General features: G+C 36.6%; 3 non-coding genes across 3 annotated transcripts; all 3 read left to right on the forward strand.

Annotated features, from left to right (window-relative positions):
* Positions 1-887: 887 nt before the first annotated feature.
* TRNAC-ACA (transfer RNA cysteine (anticodon ACA)) lies at positions 888-959 on the forward strand. The gene has a single exon. It is a non-coding gene; the product is annotated as a tRNA-Cys (tRNA).
* Positions 960-7556: 6597 nt separating this feature from the next.
* TRNAC-GCA (transfer RNA cysteine (anticodon GCA)) lies at positions 7557-7628 on the forward strand. The gene has a single exon. It is a non-coding gene; the product is annotated as a tRNA-Cys (tRNA).
* Positions 7629-15662: 8034 nt separating this feature from the next.
* On the forward strand, positions 15663-15733 carry TRNAC-GCA (transfer RNA cysteine (anticodon GCA)). Its single transcript has one exon. It is a non-coding gene; the product is annotated as a tRNA-Cys (tRNA).
* The last annotated feature ends 1095 nt before the right edge of the window (positions 15734-16828 follow it).

A 16828-nucleotide genomic window follows, 5' to 3' on the forward strand; every position in this document is an offset into this window, starting at 1 on the left:
CGCTTGTCCAATTGTTTTACCTGTAGAAATATTTTTTTAATTAAATACATTTTAGAAAACATTTACAATCTTAGCATTTTATGTAATGAGCAACACATTTCTACATTTGAAATACTCCTGACCATCTCCTGAAACATAGGGTAAACACCATGAAACTGTTTAGGATTTCTTCATATGATACAAGCTGTGTTTTACATTCACCCAAGTTCTACTGGTGATATGATTAGTTTGAAATAGTCCATTGGAAGCTCATATGAATGCTATAAAACTGTGGTGGAAACCAATAATATGCCCTTAATGAAATGTATTAATTTGTACAGCTGACCAGAAGTGCACTGATGTCATTAGTTCTACAAGTTCCATAGAGTGACCCACCATATCACCTTTTTAAAAAAGGGCAGTTTTCAACATTGAAGGGTTTATGTCAGTGGTAGAGCGTAGGAGTGTAGTTCAAGAAGTCCCTGTTTCATAACCATATACCCTCTTCAATAGATCCTGTTAAAATGTTTTTCAACCCAATGCACTGTAAGAAACAATAGGATATATCATCATGTCATATACAAAACAATGAACAATTGGGTTTAACTATGCTCTTAGCACAAAATCAACAAACTGCAGTAGAGAAGCAGTTACATTTTGCAGAATTTGTGCATTTGACAAAAGATGTTTTTTTCCATGATCCAAGATCTACATGTGATACGAAATGTATGATTTCTTGCAATGGAAACATCACTGTATTTTACCAAGGCAGATAAAGGACATCTTTTGTACCCCTTATACTTATAAGGAGGGTTTGGTGGCTGAAAATGCGTTGCTTTGATGGTGATTGCATGTTGCTTCCACTTTGTACATATTACTGAATAAATAAAGGTGAACATTTCAGAAATGGGAGTATAGCTCAGGGGTAGAGCATTTCACTACAGATCAAAAGGTCCCTAGTTCAAATCTGGGTGCCCCCTTGTCCAACTGTTTTACCTGTAGAAATATTTTTGAATTAAATAAATTGAAGTAAACATTTACAATCTTAGCATTTTATGTAATGAGCAACACATTTCTACATTTGAAATACTCCTGTTCATCACCTGAAACATAGGGTAAACACCATTAAGCTGTTTAGGATTGCTTCATATGATACAAGCTGTGTTTTACATTCACCCAAGTTCTACTGGTGATATGATTAGTTTGAAATAGTCCATTGGAAGCTCATATGAATGTTATAAAACTGTGGTGGAAACCAATAATATGCCCTTAATGAAATGTATTAATTTGTACAGCTGACCAGAAGTGCACTGATGTCATTAGTTCTACAAGTTCCATAGAGTCACCCACTCTATCACCTTTTTAAAAAAGGGCAGTTTTCAACATTGAAGGGTTTATGTCAGTGGTAGAGCGTAGGAGTGTAGTTCAAGAAGTCCCTGTTTCATAACCATATACCCTCTTCAATAGATCCTGTTAAAATGTTTTTCAACCCAATGCACTGTAAGAAACAATAGGATATATCATCATTTCATATACAAAACAATGAACAATTGGGTTTAACTATGCTCTTAGCACAAAATCAACAAACTGCAGTAGAGAAGCAGTTACATTTTGCAGAATTTGTGCATTTGACAAAAGATTTTTTTTCCATGTTCCAAGACCTACATGTGATACGAAATGTATGAATTCTTGCAATGGAAACCTCACTGTATTTTACCAAGGCAGATAAAGGACATCCTTTGCACCCCTTATGCTTATAAGGAGGGTTTGGTGGCTGAACATGCATTGCTTTGATGGTGATTGCATGTTGCTTCCACTTTGTACATATTACTGAATAAATAAAAGTGAACATTTCAGAAATGGGGGTGTAGCTCAGGGGTAGAGCATTTAACTGCAGATCAAAAGGTCCCTAGTTCAAATCTGGGTGCCCACTTGTGCAACTGTTTCACCTGTAGAAATACGTTTTAATTAAATAAATTGAAGTAAACATTTACAATCTTAGCATTTTATGTAATGAGCAACACATTTCTACATTTGAAATACTCCTGATCATCACCTGAAACATAGGGTAAACACCATTAAGCTGTTTAGGATTTCTTCATATGATACAAGCTGTGTTTTACATTCCCCCAAGTTCTACTGGTGATATGATTAGTTTGAAAAAGTCCATTGGAAGCTCATATGAATGTTATAAAACTGTGGTGGAAACCAATAATATGCCCTTAATGAAATGTATTAATTTGTACAGCTGACCTGAAGTGCACTGATGTCATTAGTTCTACAAGTTCCATAGAGACACCCACTATATCACCTTTTTAAAAAAGGGCAGTTTTCAACATTGAAGGGTTTATGTCAGTGGTAGAGCGTTGGAGTGTACCTAAAGAAATCCCGGTTTCATAACCATATACCCTCTTCAATAGATCCTGTTAAAATGTTTTTCAACCCAATGCACTGTAAGAAACAATAGGATATATCATCATTTCATATACAAAACAATGAACAATTGGGTTTAACTATGCTCTTAGCACAAAATCAACCAACTGCAGTAGAGAAGCAGTTACATTTTGCAGAATGTGTGCATTTGACAAAAGATTTTTTTCCATGTTCCAAGATCTGCATGCAATACGAAATGTATGAATTCTTGCAATGGAAACCTCACTGTATTTCACCAAGGCAGATAAAGGACATCCTTCGCACCCCTTATACTTATAAGGAGGGTTTGGTGGCTGAAAATGCATTGCTTTGATGGTGATTGCATGTTGCTTCCACTTTGTACATATTACTGGATAAATAAAGGTGAACATTTCAGAAATGGGGGTATAGCTCAGGGGTAGAGCATTTGACTGCAGATCAAGAGGTCCCTAGTTCAAATCTGAGTGCCCCTTTGTTCAACTGTTTTACCTGTAGAAATATTTTTTTAATTAAATAAATTGAAGAAAACATTTACAATCTTAGCATTTTATGTAATGAGCAACACATTTCTACATTGGAAATACTCCTGATCATCTCCTGAAACATAGGGTAAACACCATGAAACTGTTTAGGATTTCTTCATATGATTCAAGCTGTGTTTCACATTCACCCAAGTTCTACTGGTGATATTATCAGTTTGAAATAGTCCATTGGAAGCTCATATGAATGTTATAAAACTGTGGTGGAAACCAATAATATGCCCTTAATGAAATGTATTAATTTGTACAACTGACCAGAAGTGCACTGATGTCATTAGTTCTACAAGTTCCACACAGTCACCCACTCTATCACCTTTATAAAAAAAGGGCAGTTTTCAGCATTCAAGGGTTTATGTCAGTGGTAGAGCGTGGAGTGCTTTTCAAGAAGTCCCTGTTTCATAACCATATACCCTCTTCAATAGATCCTGTTAAAATGTTTTTCAACCCAATGCACTCTAAGAAACAATAGGATATATCATCATTTCATTTAAAAAACAATGAACAATTGGGTTTAACTATGATCTTAGCACAAAATCAACAAAATGCAGTAGAGAAGCAGTTACGTTTTGCAGAATTTGTGCATTTCACAAACGTTTTTTTCCATGTTCCAAGATCTACATGTGATGCGAAATGTATGAATTCTTGCATTGGAAACCTCACTGTATTTTACCAAGGCAGATAAAGGACATCCTTTGTACCCCTTATACTTATAAGGAGGGTTTGGTGGCTGAAAATGCAATGCTTCGATGGTGATTGCATGTTGCTTCCACTTTGTACATATTACTGAATATATAAAGGTGAATGTTTCGGAAATTGGGTTAGTGCTCAGGGGTAGAGCATGTCACTGCAGATCAAGAGGTCCCTAGTTCAAATCTGGGTGCCCCCTTGTCCAACTGTTTTACCGGTAGAAATATTTTTTTAATTAAATAAATTGAAGTAAACATTTACAATCTTAGCATTTTATGTAATGAGCAACACATTTCTACATTTGAAATACTCCTGATCATCACCTGAAACATAGGGTAAACACTATTAAGCTGTTTAGGATTTCTTCATATGATACAAGCTGTGTTTTACATTGACCCAAGTTCTACTGGTAATATGATCAGTTTGAAATAGTCCATTGGAAGCTCATATGAATGTTATAAAACTGTGGTGGAAACCAACAATATGCCCTTAATGAAATTTATTAATTTGTACAGCTGACCAGAAGTGCACTGATGTCATTAGTTTTACAAGTTCCATAGAGTCACCCACTCTATCACCATTTTAAAAAAGGGCAGTTTTCAACATTCAAGAGTTTATGGCAGTGGTAGAGCATAAGAGTGTAGTTCAATAAGTCCCTGTTTCATAACCATATACCCTCTTCAATAGATCCTGTTAAAATGTTTTTCAACCCAATGCACTGTAAGAAACAATAGGATATATCATCATTTCATATACAAAACAATGAACAATTGGGTTTAACTATGCTCTTAGCACAAAATCAACAAACTGCAGTAGAGAAGCAGTTACATTTTGCAGAATTTGTGCATTTGACAAAAGATTTTTTTCCATGTTCCAAGATCTACATGTGATACGAAATGTATGAATTCTTGCAATGGAAACCTCACTGTATTTTACCAAGGCAGATAAAGGACATCCTTCGCACCCCTTATACTTATAAGGAGGGTTTGGTGGCTGAACATGCATTGCTTGGGTGGTGATTGCATGTTGCTTCCACTTTGTACATATTACTGAATAAATAAAGGGAAACATTTCAGAAATGGTGGTATAGCTCAGGGGTAGAGCATTTCACTGCAGATCAAAAGGTCCCTAGTTCAAATCTGGGTGCCCCCTTGTCCCACTGTTTTCCCTGTAGAAATATTTTTTTAATTAAATAAATTGAAGTAAACATTTACAATCTTAGCATTTTATGTAATGAGCAACACATTTCTACATTTGAAATACTCCTGATCATCACCTGAAACATAGAGTAAACACCATTAAGCTGTTTAGGATTTCTTCATATGATACAAGCTGTGTTTTACATTCACCCAAGTTCTACTGGTGATATGATTAGTTTGAAATAGTCCACTGGAAGCTCATATGAATGTTATAAAACTGTGGTGGAAACCAATTATATGCCCTTAATGAAAGGTATTAATTTGTACAGCTGACCAGAAGTGCACTGATGTCATTAGTTCTACAAGTTCCATACAGTCACCCACTCTATCACCTTTTTAAAAAAATGTCAGTTTTCAGCATTCAAGGGTTTATCTCAGTGGTAGAGCGTAGGAGTGCAGTTCAAGAAGTCCCTGTTTCATAACCATATACCCTCGTCAATAGATCCTGTTAAAATGTTTTTCAACACAATGCACTGTAAGAAACAAAAGGATATATCAACATTTCATATACAAAACAATGAACAATTGGGTTTAACTATGCTCTTAGCACAAAATCAACAAACTGCAGTAGAGAAGCAGTTACATTTTGCATAATTTGTGCATTTGACAAAAGATTTTTTTTCCATGTTCCAAGATCTACATGTCATACGAAATGTATGAATTCTTGCAATGGAAACCTCACTGTATTTTACCAAGGCAGATAAAGGACATCCTTCGCACCCCATATACTTATAAGGAGGGTTTGGTGGCTGAAAATGCATTGCTTTGATGGTGATTGCATGTTGCTTGCACTTTGTACATATTACTGAATTAATAAAGGTGAACTTTTCAGAACGGGGGGTATAGCTCAGTGGTAGAGCATTTGACTGCAGATCAAGAGATCCCTAGCTCAAATCTGGGTGCCCCCTTGTTCAACTGTTTTACCTGTAGAAATATTTTTATAAATAAATTGAAGAAAACATTTACAATCTTTGCATTTTATGTAATGAGCAACACATTTCTACATTTGAAATACTCCTGATCATCTCCTGAAACATAGGGTAAACACCATGAAAATGTTTAGGATTTCTTCATATGATACAAGCTGTGTTTTACATTCACCCAAGTTCTACTGGTGATATTATCAGTTTGAAATAGTCCATTGGAAGCTCTTATGAATGTTATAAAACTGTGGTGGAAACCAATAATATGCCCTTAATGAAATGTATTAATTTGTACAGCTGACCAGAAGTGCACTGATGTCATTAGTTCTACAAGTTCCATAGAGTCACCCACTCTATCACCTTTTTCAAAAAGGGCGGTTTTCAACATTCAAGGGTTTATGTCAGTGGTAGAGCGTAGGAGTGTAGTTCAAGAAGTCCCTGTTTCATAACCATATACCCTTTTCAATAGATCCTGTTAAAATGTTTTTCAACCCAATGCACTGTAAGAAACAATCAGATATATCATCATTTCATATACAAAACAATGAACAATTGGGTTTAACTATGCTCTTAGCACAAAATCAACAATCTGCAGTAGAGAAGCAGTTACATTTTGCAGAATTTGTGCATTTGACAAAAGATTTTTTTTCCATGTTCCAAGATCTACATGTGATACGAAATGTATGAATTCTTGCAATGGAAACCTCACTGTATTTTACCAAGGCAGATAAAGGACATCTTTTGTACCACTTATACTTATAAGGAGGGTTTGGTGGCTGAAAATGCATTGTTTTGATGGTGATTGCATGTTGCTTGCACTTTGTACATATTACTGAATTAATAAAGGTGAACTTTTCAGAAATGGGGTTATAGCTCAGTGGTAGAGCATTTGACTGCAGATCAAGAGGTCCCTAGTTCAAATGTGGGTGCCCCCTAGTTCAACTGTTTTACCTGTAGAAATATTTTTTTAATTAAATAAATTGAAGAAAACATTTACAATCTTAGCATTTTATGTAATGAGCAATACATTTCTACATTAGAAATACTCCTGATCATCTCCTGAAACATAGGGTAAACACCATGAAACTGTTTAGGATTTCTTCATATGATATAAGCTGTGTTTTACATTCACCCAAGTTCTACTGGTGATATCATCAGTTTGAAATAGTCCATTGGAAGCTCTTATGAATGTTATAAAACTGTGGTGGAAACCAATAATATGCCCTTAATGAAATGTATTAATTTGTACAGCTGACCAGAAGTGCACTGATGTCATTAGTTCTACAAGTTCCATAGAGTCACCCACTCTATCACCTTTTTAAAAAAGGGCAGTTTTCAACATTCAAGGGTTTATGTCAGTGGTAGAGCGTAGGAGGGTAGTTCAAGAAGTCACTGTTTCATAACCATATACCCTCTTCAATAGATCCTGTTAAAATGTTTTTCAACCCAATGCACTGTAAGAAACAATAGGATATATCATCATTTCATATACAAAACAATGAACAATTGGGTTTAACTATGCTCTTAGCACAAAATCAACAAACTGCAGTAGAGAAGCAGTTACATTTTGCAGAATTTGTGCATTTCACAAAAGATTTAATTTCCATATTCCAAGATCTACATGTGATACGAAATGTATGAATTCTTGCAATGGAAACCTCACTGTATTTTACCAAGGCAGATAAAGGACATCCTTCGCACCCCATATATTTATAAGGAGGGTGCGGTGGCTGAAAATGCATTGTATTGATGGTGATTGCATGTTGCTTGCACTTTGTACATATTACTGAATTAATAAAGGTGAACTTTTCAGAACTGCGGGTATAGCTCAGTGGTAGAGCATTTGACTGCAGATCAAGAGGTCCCTAGTTCAAATCTGGGTACCCCCTTGTTCAACTGTTTTATCTGTAGAAATATTTTTTTAATTAAATAAATTGAAGAAAACATTTACAATCTTAGCATTTTATGTAATGAGCAACACATTTCTACATTTGAAATACTCCTGATCATCTCCTGAAACATAGGGTTAACACCATGAAAATGTTCAGGATTTCTTCATATGATACAAGCTGTGTTTTACATTCACCCAAGTTCTACTGGTGATATTATCAGTTTGAAATAGTCCATTGGAAGCTCTTATGAATGTTATAAAACTGTGGTGGAAACCAATAATATGCCCTTAATGAAATGTATTAATTTGTACAGCTGACCAGAAGTGCACTGATGTCATTAGTTCTACAAGTTCCATAGAGTCACCCACTCTATCACCTTTTTAAAAAAGGGCAGTTTTCAACATTCAAGGTTTTATGTCAGTGGTAGAGCGTAGGAGGGTAGTTCAAGAAGTCCCTGTTTCATAACCATATACCCTCTTCAATAGATCCTGTTAAAATGTTTTTCAACCCAATGCACTGTAAGAAACAATCGGATATATCATCATTTCATATACAAAACAATGAACAATTGGGTTTAACTATGCTCCTAGCACAAAATCAACAAACTGCAGTAGAGAAGCAGTTACATTTTGCAGAATTTGTGCATTTGACAAAATATTTTTTTTCCATGTTCCAAGATCTACATGTGATACGAAATGTATGAATTCTTGCAATGGAAACCTCACTGTATTTTACCAAGGCAGATAAAGGACATCTTTTGTACCACTTATACTTATAAGGAGGGTTTGGTGGCTGAAAATGCATTGTTTTGATGGTGATTGCATGTTGCTTGCACTTTGTACATATTACTGAATTAATAAAGGTGAACTTTTCAGAAATGGGGGAATAGCTCAGTGGTAGAGCATTTGACTGCCGATCAAGAGGTCCCTAGTTCAAATCTGGGTGCCCCCTTGTTCAACTGTTTTACCTGTAGAAATATTTTTTTAATTAAATAAATTGAAGAAAACATTTACAATCTTAGCATTTTATGTAATGAGCAACACATTTCTACATTAGAAATACTCCTGATCATCTCCTGAAACATAGGGTAAACACCATGAAACTGTTTAGGATTTCTTCGTATGATACAAGCTGTGTTTTAAATTCACCCAAGTTCTACTGGTGATATTATCAGTTTGCAATAGTCCATTGGAAGCTCATATGAATGCTATAAAACTGTGGTGGAAACCAATAATATGCCCTTAATGAAATGTATTAATTTGTACAGCTGATCAGAAGTGCACTGATGTCATTAGTTCTACAAGTTCCATACAGTCAACCACTCTATCACCTTCTTAAAAAAGGGCAGTTTTCAGCATTCAAGGGTTTAACTCAGTGGTAGGGCGTAGGAATGCAGATCAAGAAGTCCCTGTTTCATAACCATATACCCTCTTCAATAGATCCTGTTAAAATGTTTTTCAACCAAATGCACTGTAAGAACAATAAGATATATCATCATTTCATATACAAAACAATGAACAATTAGGTTTAACTATGCTCTTAGCACAAAATCAACAAAATGCAGTAGAGAAACAGTTACGTTTTGCAGAATTTGTGCATTTGACAAAAGATTTTTTTTCCATGTTCCAAGATCTACATGTGATACGAAATGTATGAATTCTTGCAATGGAAACCTCACTGTATTTTACCAAGGCAGATAAAGGACATCTTTTGTACCCCTTATACTTATAAGGAGGGTTTGGTGGCTGAAAATGCATTGATTTGATGGTGATTGCATGTTGCTTCCACTTTGTACATTTTACTGAATAAATAAAGGTGGACATTTCAGAAATGGGGGTATAGCTCAGGGGTAGAGCATTTCACTGCAGATCAAAAGGTCCCCAGTTCAAATCTGGGTGCCCCCTTGTCCAACTGTTTTACCTGTAGAAATATTTTTTTAATTAAATAAATTGAAGTAAACATTTACAATCTTAGCATTTTATGTAATGAGCAACACATTTCTACATTTGAAATACTCCTGATCATCACCTGAAACATAGGGTAAACACCATTAAGCTGTTTAGGATTTCTTCATATGATACAAGCTGTGTTTTACATTCACAAAAGTTCTACTGGTGATATGATCAGTTTGAAATAGTCCATTGGAAGCTCATATGAATGTTATAAAACTGTGGTGGAAACCAATAATATGCCCTTAATGAAATGTATTAATTTGTACAGCTGACCAGAAGAGCACTGATATCATTATTTCTCCAAGTTCCATACAGTCACCCACTCTATCACCTTTTTAAAAAAAGGCAGTTTTCAGCATTCAAGGGTTTAACTCAGTGGTTGAGCATAGGAGTGCAGTTCAAGAAGTCCCTGTTTCATAACCATATACCCTCGTCAATAGATCCTGTTAAAATGTTTTTCAACCCAATGCACTGTAAGAAACAATAGGATATATCATCATTTCATATACAAAACAATGAACAATTGGGTTTAACTATACTCTTAGCACAAAATCAACAAACTGCAGTAGAGAAGCAGTTACATTTTGCAGAATTTGTGCATTTGACAAAAGTTTTTTTTCCATGTTCCAAGATGTACATTTCATACGAAATGTATGAATTCTTGCAATGGAAACCTCACTGTATTTTACCAAGGCAGATAAAGGACATCTTTTGTACCCATTATACTTATAAGGAGGGTTTGGTGGCTGAAAATGCATTGCTTTGATGGTGATTGCATGTTGCTTGCACTTTGTACATATTACTGAATTAATAAAGGTGAGCGGTTAAGACCTGGGGATATAGCTCAGTGGTAGAGCATTTAACTGCAGATCAAGAGGTCCCTAGTTCAAATCTGGGTGCCCGCTTGTCCAATTGTTTTACCTGTAGAAATATTTTTTTAATTAAATACATTTTAGAAAACATTTACAATCTTAGCATTTTATATAATGAGCAACACATTTCTACATTTGAAATACTCCTGATCATCACCTGAAACATAGGGTAAGCACCATTAAGCTGTTTAGGATTTCTTCATATGATACAAGCTGTGTTTTACATTCACCCAAGTTCTACTGGTGATATGATCAGTTTGAAATAGTCCATTGGAAGCTCATATGAATGTTATAAAACTGTGGTGGAAACCAATAATATGCCCTTTATGAAATGTATTCATTTGTACAGCTGACCAGAAGTGCACTGATGTCATTAGTTCTACAAGTTCCATACAGTCACCCACTCTATCACCTTTTTAAAAAAGGGCAGTTTTCAGCATTCAAGGGTTTAACTCAGTGGTAGAGCGTAGGAGTGCAGTTCAAGAAGTCCCTGTTTCATAACCATATACCCTCGTCAATAGATCCTGTTAAAATGTTTTTCAACCCAATGCACTGTAAGAAACAATAGGATATATCATCATTTCATATAAAAAACAATGAAAAATTGGGTTTAACTATACTCTTAGCACAAAATCAACAAACTGCAGTAGAGAAGCTGTTACGTTTTGCAGAATTTGTGCATTTGACAAACGTAAAGGACATTTTTGTACCCCTAATACTTATAAGGAGGGTTTGGTGGCTGAAAATGCATTGCTTTGATGGTGATTGCATGTTGCTTCCACTTTGTACATATTACTGAATAAATAAAGATGCACATTTCAGAAATGGGGGTATAGCTCAGTGGTAGAGCATTTCACTGCAAATCAAAAGGTTCCTACTTCAAATCTGGGTGCTCCCTTGTTCAACTGTTTTACCTGTAGAAATATTTTTTTATTAAATAAATTGAAGTAAACATTTACAATCTTAGCATTTTATGTAATGAGCAACACATTTCTACATTTGAAATACTCCTGGTCATCACCTGAAACATAGGGTAAACACCATTAAGCTGTTTAGGATTTCTTTATATGATACAAGCTGTGTTTTACATTCACCCAAGTTCTACTGGTGATATGATCAGTTTGAAATAGTCCATTGGAAGCTCATATGAATGTTATAAAACTGTGGTGGAAACCAATAATATGCCCTTAATGAAATTTATTAATTTGTACAGCTGACCAGAAGTGCACTGATGTCATTAGTTCTACAAGTTCCATACAGTCACCCACTCTATCACCTTTTTAAAAAAGGGCAGTTTTCAACATTCAAGGGTTTATGTCAGTGGTAGAGCGTAGGAGTGTAGTTCAAGAAGTCCCTGTTTCATAACCATATACCCTCTTCAATAGCTCCTGTTAAAATGTTTTTCAACCCAATGCACTGTAAGAAACAATAGGATATATCATCATTTCATATACAAAACAATGAACAATTGGGTTTAACTATGCTCTTAGCACAAAATCAACAAACTGCAGTAGAGAATCAGTTACATTTTGCAGAATTTGTGCATTTGACAAAAGATTTGTTTTCCATGTTCCAAGATCTACATGTGATACGAAATGTATGAATTCTTGCAATGGAAACCTCACTGTATTTTACCAAGGCAGATAAAGGACATTCTTCGCACCCCTTATACTTATAAGGAGGGTTTGGTGGCTGAACATGCATTGCTTTGATGGTGATTGCATGTTGCTTCCACTTTGTACATATTACTGAATAAATAAAGGTGAGCATTTCAGAAATGGGGGTATAGCTCAGGGGTAGAGCATTTCACTGCAGATCAAAAGGTCCCTAGCTCAAATCTGGGTGCCCCCTTGCCCAACTGTTTTACCTGTAGAAATATTTTTTTAATGAAATAAATTGAAGTAAACATTTACAATCTTAGCATTTTATGTAATGAGCAACACATTTCTACATTTGAAATACTCCTGGTCATCACCTGAAACATAGGGTAAACACCATTAAGCTGTTTAGGATTTCTTTATATGATACAAGCTGTGTTTTACATTCACCCAAGTTCTACTGGTGATATGATCAGTTTGAAATAGTCCATTTGAAGCTCATATTAATGTTATAAAACGGTGGTGGAAATCAATAATATGCCCTTAATGAAATGTATTAATTTGTACAGCTGACCAGAAGTGCACTGATGTCATTAGTTCTACAAGTTCCATAGAGTCACCCACTCTATCACCTTTTTAAAAAAGGGCAGTTTTCAACATTCAAGGGTTTATGTCAGTGGTAGAGCGTAGGAGTGTAGTTCAAGAAGTCCCTGTTTCATAACCATATACCCTCTTCAATAGATCCTGTTAAAATGTTTTTAAACCCAGTGCACTGTAAGAAACAATAGGATATATCATCATTTCATATACAAAACAATGAACAATTGGGTTTAACTATGCTCTTAGCACAAAATCAACAAACTGCAGTAGAGAAGCAGTTACATTTTGCAGAATTTGTGCATTTGACAAAAGATTGTTTTACCATGTTCCAAGATCTACATGTGATACGAAATGTATGAATTCTTGCAATGGAAACCTCACTGTATTTTACCAAGGCAGATAAAGGACATTCTTCGCACCCCTTATACTTATAAGGAGGGTTTGGTGGCTGAACATGCATTGCTTTGATGGTGATTGCATGTTGCTTCCACTTTGTACATATTACTGAATAAATAAAGGTGAGCATTTCAGAAATGGGGGTATAGCTCAGGGGTAGAGCATTTCACTGCAGATCAAAAGGTCCCTAGCTCAAATCTGGGTGCCCCCTTGCCCAACTGTTTTACCTGTAGAAATATTTTTTTAATGAAATAAATTGAAGTAAACATTTACAATCTTAGCATTTTATGTAATGAGCAACACATTTCTACATTTGAAATACTCCTGATCATCACCTGAAACATAGGGTAAACACCATTAAGCTGTTTAGGATTTCTTCTTATGATACAAGCTGTGTTTTACATTCACCCAAGTTCTACTGGTGATATTATCAGTTTGAAATAGTCGATTGGAAGCTCATGAAGTGGGAGAATGGGAGAAAAGACTCCCCCCAATCTCCTCGCGCCCCTGGCCTAGACAATCGCGACCCAGACACCCACCACGAGATGAATTTGCCTATCTACCAGACGACCAAATACCCTGGTACAGGAACATACGGATGTGCCCATCAGCCTGCCCACCAGCCTGCCCTGCTCAAGCCGACACCTGCATGTCTCGAATGAACTCGACTAAACCCTTCAACACTAAATAAACACATCGTTAGAGATGCCATGACGACCTAGCCAACTGTCAGAACACCCGTGCAACCATGCACACTGGACACCCCCACACCAATCCACACGAAGAACATACTCAGTGCTATGACGTAGGTGACGGACACACCCACTGACGCGCATCTTTATTATTTTTCACATAGGTTTTTCGAAAATGCAGAAACGCAAGACGCACAAAACACTCATCTAAATGCTTGCTGACGCTTCTCCTAACCCTTACATTGTGATGAAAATACAACGTAGACATGATCCCGCATATGAAGCAATGTGATACCGCAACTTAAAGTGCCGTGCATTAAACATCCCCACCTATGCACCAGGCCCAAGTAGGCCGCAAGCAAGAGCCTCCACGAACATTGGACGAGCAAGAGTACAATTGCTGACCCTGAAGAACACGCCCAGCGCGAACTGACAGCCAAGGTAGCGATGTTGCAACTCACATGCCACAAGCCGACGCCAAGGTCACACCTGCAAGCTAAGCCAGGCACACAGTGGAAAATACAACCTTAAATGTGCAGAATTCTGCCTCAACCACAGTCTCTCCTCACGTGACCAAGCCAAACCTGACAGGGTGCCAGACCCAGGAAGGAGAAGTCGCCTGGGTCCCACGTTTGAGACACAGGCTGCAACAATGAAATGACCCAATGGACACCTACAGCGATGGGAATGGTCTGCTCTCAGGCATATGAGCAAATCCACGCATTGTCTGCACGAACACATAGTTACATATTGTTGCAAATGACAGGTACACTGCGAGCTGGGAACAACGATGGTCCCAGGCTGGGGGGCTCGCGAGTCGACCAATCGGAACATGAGGCACTCATCACTGATGCCACTAACATTAGCCAATCATTAGGTGTCTTTGTGTAACAATTTTCAAGTATCTAATAGAAGGGACAACCTAAGTATACCACCTGACTGACCCTTAACCACTAACAGCGTTCTCTATACGTATGCTATACTAACCCTACCACTCGAGGAACCAATCCAGAGTGGCGATAGGTTTTTGCTAACTTTCCCAGGTGACGCAAGTAGCGCGTCATACTGAGGCAAAAAGGGGCATGCGAGCCCCACGAATTTCGAGAGTCTGGACTGACGCGTACGATCCTAGACCCATCCATGCCGTTATTCAATAAACAGCAGAACCACCTTGCTTCTTGTGTGTGTCTCATACTCATTTTTGGGATACACGTGAGGAGTTGGGGCCTCCCAGGCCGGAGGTCCGCGGAAGGCACAGCCGACCCCGGGAGAAACCATCCGACACTCATATGAATGTTAGAAAACTGTGGTGGAAACCAATAATATGCCCTTAATGAAATGTATTAATTTGTACAGCTGACCAGAAGTGCACTGATGCATTAGTTCTACAAGTTCCATAGAGTCACCCACTCTATCAGCTTTTTAAAAAAAGGGCAGTTTTCAACATTGAAGGGTTTATGTCAGTGGTAGGCGTAGGAGTGTAGTTCAAGAAGGCCCTGTTTCACAACCATATACCCTCTTCAATAGATCCTGTTAAAATGTTTTTCAACCCAATGCACTGTAAGAAACAATAAGCTATATCATAATTGCATATACAAAACAATGAACAATTGGGTTTAACTATGCTCTTAACACAAAATCAACAAAATGCAGTAGAGAAACAGTTACGTTTTGCAGAATTTGTCCATTTGACAAAAGTTTTTTTTTCCATGATCCAAGATCTACATGTGATACGAAATGTATGAATTCTTGCAATGGCAACCTCACTGTATTTTACCAAGTCAGATAAAGGACATCTGTTGTACCCCTTATACTTATAAGGAGGGTTTGGTGGCTGAAAATGCATTGCTTTGATGGTGATTGCATGTTGCTTGCACTTTGTACATATTACTGAATTAATAAAGGTGAACATTAATGAACTGGGGGTATAGCTCAGTGGTAGAGCATTTGACTGCAAATCAAGAGGTCCTAGTTCAAATCTGGGTGCCACCTTGTCCAACTGTTTTACCTGTAGAAATGTTTTTTTAATTAAATAAATTGAAGAAAACATTTACAATCTTAGCATTTTATGTAATGAGCAACACATTTCTACATTTGAAATACTCCTGATCATCTCCTGAAACATAGGGTAAACACCATGAAACTGTTTAGGATTTCTTCGTATGATACAAGCTGTGTTTTACATTCACCCAAGTTCTATAGGTGATATTATCAGTTTGAAATAGTCCATTGGAAGCTCATATGCATGTTATAAAACGGTGGTGGAAACCAATAATATGCCTTTAATGAAATGTATTAATTTGTACAGCTGACCAGAAGTGCACTGATGTCATTAGTTCTACAAGTTCCATACAGTCACCCACTCTATCACCTTTTTAAAAAAGGGCAGTTTTCAGCATTCAAGGGTTTATTTCAGTGGTAGAGCGTAGGAGTGCTTTTCAAGAAGTTCCTGTTTCATAACCATATACCCTCTTCAATAGATCCTCTTAAAATGTTTTTCAACCCAATACACTGTAAGAAACAATAAGATATATCATCATTTCATATACAAAACAATGAACAATTGGGTTTAACTATGCTCTTAGCAAAAAATCAACAAACTGCAGTAGAGAAGCAGTGACATTTTGCAGAATTTGTGCATTTGACAAAAGATTTTTTTTCCATGTTCCAAGATCTACATGTGATACGAAATGTATGACTTCTTGCAATGGAAACCTCACTGTATTTTACCAAGGCAGATAAAGGACATCCTTCGCACCCCATATACTTATAAGGAGGTTTTGGTGGCTGAAAATGCTTTGCTTTGATGGTGATTGCATGTTGCTTGCACTTGGTACATATTACTGAATTAATAAAGGTGAACTTTGACTGCAGATCAAGAGGTCCCTAGTTCAAATCTGGGTGCCCCCTTGTTCAACTGTTTTACCTGTAGAAACATTTTTTTTATTATTTTATTAAATAAATTGAAGAAAACATTTACAATCTTAGCATTTTATATAATGAGCAACACATTTCTACATTTGAAATACTCCTGATCATCTCCTGAAACATAGGGTAAACACCTTGAAACTGTTTAGGATTTCTTCA

This window comes from Ambystoma mexicanum, chromosome 4q (assembly GCF_040938575.1).
Source record: "Ambystoma mexicanum isolate Mex_15411 chromosome 4q, UKY_AmexF1_1, whole genome shotgun sequence".
In the NCBI taxonomy this organism is placed as follows: domain Eukaryota; kingdom Metazoa; phylum Chordata; class Amphibia; order Caudata; family Ambystomatidae; genus Ambystoma; species Ambystoma mexicanum.